This window comes from Gekko japonicus, unplaced genomic scaffold (assembly GCF_001447785.1).
Source record: "Gekko japonicus isolate JY-2015 unplaced genomic scaffold, Gekko_japonicus_V1.1 scaffold3931, whole genome shotgun sequence".
NCBI classification, from domain to species: Eukaryota; Metazoa; Chordata; class Lepidosauria; order Squamata; family Gekkonidae; genus Gekko; species Gekko japonicus.
Window position 1 is genome coordinate 70,906 of NW_015163206.1, and position 4,089 is coordinate 74,994.

The 4,089-nt window shown below is 46.8% G+C and overlaps 1 long non-coding RNA gene across 1 annotated transcript in view; it reads left to right on the forward strand.

Annotated features, from left to right (window-relative positions):
- LOC107106944 overlaps window positions 1-665 on the forward strand; it is a 65,686-nt gene extending 65,021 nt beyond the window's left edge. Inside the window, exon 3 of the long non-coding RNA XR_001482380.1 lies at window positions 507-665. This is a non-coding gene — a long non-coding RNA (uncharacterized LOC107106944). The remainder of the gene's footprint in view (window positions 1-506) is intronic.
- The last annotated feature ends 3,424 nt before the right edge of the window (window positions 666-4,089 follow it).

A 4,089-nucleotide genomic window follows, 5' to 3' on the forward strand; every position in this document is an offset into this window, starting at 1 on the left:
TGGACTCTGATCTGGGAGAACCGGGCTTGATTCCCCACTCCTCCACTTGCACCTGCTGGATGACCTTTAGCAAGCTGTAGTTCTAGCACAGCTGTCCTTGAAAAAGAGCAGTTTCTGTCAGAGCTCTCTCAGCCCCACCCACCTCACAGGGTGTCTGTTGTGGGGAGGGGAAGGGAAAGGAGTTTGTAAGCCACTCTGAGACTCCCTTGGGTAGTGAAGGGCAGGGTATAAATCCAATATCCTCCTCCTCCTCCTCCTCTTCTTCTTCCTCCTCCTCCTCTGGATATTAGAAATCCGGAATTACCAAAGATAATGCCTGTTGAGGCTTCTTTTTTAACACACTAATGAATTAAAGTGAGAAATAAACATCCAGGCAATGCCATCAGACACCTTTGACCCTCAGTCACTGACTTCCTCTGGAATTCTTCCTTTGCAACACCCCCCCCTTCAATTTTGAGTTCTTTTGTTGTGGCTCTCAAACCTGTTGTGTTTGTCTGTTTCCTCAGAGTCCCAAGATCCCTTTCTCTGACCTGGCCGATGATGAAAAGATCTTTAATGGGGGCGATACCATGTGGCAGGAACAGAACCAGGAGCACGCCTTGCTGTCGGAAATCACGGAAGAGGACGTGGAGGCGATCCGCCAGAGGGAAGAAGCCGTACAGAAGATCGAGGTGAGTGATCAGTGCTGGCAGAAAAGAGGGGAGACTGAAGGGGCTTGTTATCTCTGTCCCCAAGGCAGGCTGGAGGAAGACAAAGAAAGGTAGGATGCACGCAGGCCGTCCAGAGAACCCTACTGGCGGTAAAAAAAAATCTTCTGCCACTTTCTTTGCAGGTCTTTGCCCAGTCTGCCCAGTTCAAAACTGCCCCCCAAGTAGTTTGATGTGGATGCTATTTTTTGGTAGCGTGATGTGCTGTGAAAACCGTCCTTTGGCTTGGAGAAAAGCCGTCTCGACTGCTTTGTGTGTGCATTTATTTCTCCTGCTTTGCCTTTGTGTACCTATCCAGACCCTCTTGAACATTCTAAATGAGTTTATACGTTTGGTTTAGCAAATTTAGAGTCCAGTGGCACCTTTAAGACCAGCAAAGTTTTATTCAAGGTATAAGATTCCGTGTACTGCTTCAATCCAACATGACCGACCACCTGGATCTATATGTTTGATTTGTTGCTGTGGTTTCCTGATAAATCTAAAGACCACCACCCCCATTTTTTCCCCTGAAGTTCTTTCAAATTGGCTTCAAAGTCTGCAGAAATTTCTACAAACATTTTGCATGAATAACATGCCTTCAAATGAGGCCTGCCAAGTCTGAGTTGGGAAATGCTTGGAAATTTGGGGGTGAAGACTTGGGGAGGGACCTCAAGGGGGGTAGAAAGGCAACAAAGGATCCTCAGTGGTAAATTCCAGGAGACCTCCAGACCTCACCTGGAGGTTGGCAACCCTGCTCAAAGCTCATCTTGACATTCATGTTAGGCTAAAATCTAGACAAAAATTACATTGGACATGAAATGATTGAATTCACATTAGGCAAAAATCATGGATGGATGAGGTTTCGACAGGGCTGAGAGGCAGATAAAACCTACGAAGCCTTCCCCTGCATTGTTGTTGTTCAGTCGCACAGTCAAGTCCAACTCTTCTTGACTTCGTGGACCACATCACACCAGGCCCTCCTGTCCTCTGCCGTCCTCCGGAGTTTGCTCAACTTCACATTCATTGCCTCTATGACACTGTCTAACCATCTCATCCTTTGCCATCCCCATCTTCTGTTGCCTTCAGTATTTCCCAGCATCAGGGTCTTCTCCAGTGAGTGCTCCCTTCTCATTGGGTGGCCAAAGTATTTGAGCTTCAGCTTCAGGATCTGGCCTTCCGGGGAACAGTCAGGGTTAATTTCTTTTAGGATCGACTGATTTAATCTCCTTGCCATCCAATGGACTCTCGAGAGACTTCTCCAGCACCATAATTCCAAAGCATCTATTATTTGGCACTCGGCCTTCCTTACGGTCCAACTCTTGCAGCCATACATTACTACTGGAAATACCATGGCTTGGACCATGCGGACTTTTGTCGGCAGGGTGATGTCTCTACTTTTTATTATGCTGTCTAGGTTTGCCATCACTTTCCTCCCAAGGAGCAGGCGTCTTTTAATTTCATGGCTGCATATATATTGCATAGATGTGCAGTAATAAGGAAAGCTGCCGCTATGAACGTTCGGACTCTCATGACAAAAGGGGTAGTGAAGGGTGAGCGGGTTCCCTCCTCTGCCCCCTTTCACCCCCCGTTGTGTTCCATTCTCTGGTCTCCCATCATGCTCAGTGTTGATTATCTGTTGTTAAATGCTCTGTGTGTGTGTGTGTGTGTGTGTTTTGCACAGCGGGAATTAAGGTGTAACTAGGAAATGGCCATCCCCATCTTCTCAGTGAACTGGGGAGACTGTGGAAATTGAGGAGGGCGTCCAGGAGTTTTCATTGAAGAAGAAGAAGAAAACGAGGAGGAGGAGGAGGAGGAGATAGGATTTATACCCTGCCCTTCACTCGGAGTCTCAGAGCAGCTTACAAACTCCTTTCCCTTCCCCTCCCCACAACAGACACCCTGTGAGGTAGGTGGGGCTGAGAGAGCTCTGACAAAAACTGCTCTTTTTCAAGAACAGCTGTTATCAGAACTATGGCTGGCCCAAGCTCATCCAGCAGCTGTATGTGTAGGAGTGGGGAATCAAACCCGGTTCTCCCAGATTAGAGTCCGTGCACTTAACCACGACACCAAATTGCCACAGTTCAGAGATCATCAGAAAAGCAGCCCCAGGTCTTCAAGGAGATTCTCTAATGTGGTATAGGTTGATTCTCTAAGACAATCTTCCCAATACCACATTAGAAACTCTTAGTGAAGACCTCTGAATTCAAGACCCTTGCATTGTGGCCACAGGAGGGGCATCACTATGTCCAAGAGATGATGTTGCTGTTGTTGTTAATTTATTTCAACCATCCAGAAATCATTGGAAAATCTCACCCAGATCTTGAGTCACGTTGTCTAATGCGGTGTAGGGTGACTCTCTAAGACAGTATCTCTAATATCATAATAGGGACTCTTGTTTTATTTATTTATATTTATTTATTTACTTATTTACTTATATTCCTCAAATTTCTACCCTGCCCTCCCAGCTGAAGCCGGCTCAGGGCGGCTCACATAAAATCAGCAGACAACTACAATAAAACAATTGAAACATTTAAAACAGGATTAAAACCATTTAACAATAACACTACTGAGGTGCTCGGCATCCTGGCCGTTCCAGGCCCCTGTGTAGTGGAAATGCATTTCCACAGATATGAAACAGCATGCTTCCCTGTGTGTTTTGGCAAACTTGAATAACTATCTGGGTGACCTTTCCAGTCATCCATGAATCGCTAGATTGTGGAGAAAAAGTCCTCCATAGCCACTGTGAAGAAATGCTCCCCCCCCCCAGGTTTGAAATTAGCCAGACCTCGACTTGACATAATGACAAGTCCCCCCCCCCCTTGGGCCAGGGGTGGGGTGGGATGGGAAAGAGGGAGTTGCTGCAGTTGCTCTTCAGACGTACCTTCATACAAATGCTAATAGGTCTAGACTCTAGACCAGTGATGGCGAAACTTTTAGAAGACCGAGTGCCCAAACTGCGACCCAAAACCCACTTATTTATCGCAAAGTGCCAACACGGCAATTTAACTTGAATACTGAGGTTTTACTTGAGAAAAAACAACTCATACATTAACTTAAGATGATCCAAACAAAGTAAGAAAGCAATCCCAAATGCTTTCATTTACTTAAAATTATTTGGCAGAGAATTCGACACTTTAATGATGGTCTGGGCCTGGCTGGGGCGATGGCACGTGTGCCCACAGAGAGGGCTCTGAGTGCCACCTCTGGCACCCGTGCCATAGGTTCGCCACCACTGCTCTAGACAATGGCATAGTCAAGCTTCTCCCTTCTCCCCCTTCCAGTTTGTGAGCCAGTTTGGTGTAGTGGTTAAGTGTGCGGACTCTAATCTGGGAGAACTGGGTTTGATCCCCCACTCCTCCACTTGCACCTGCTGGATGACCTTGGGCAAGCCACAGTTCTGTCA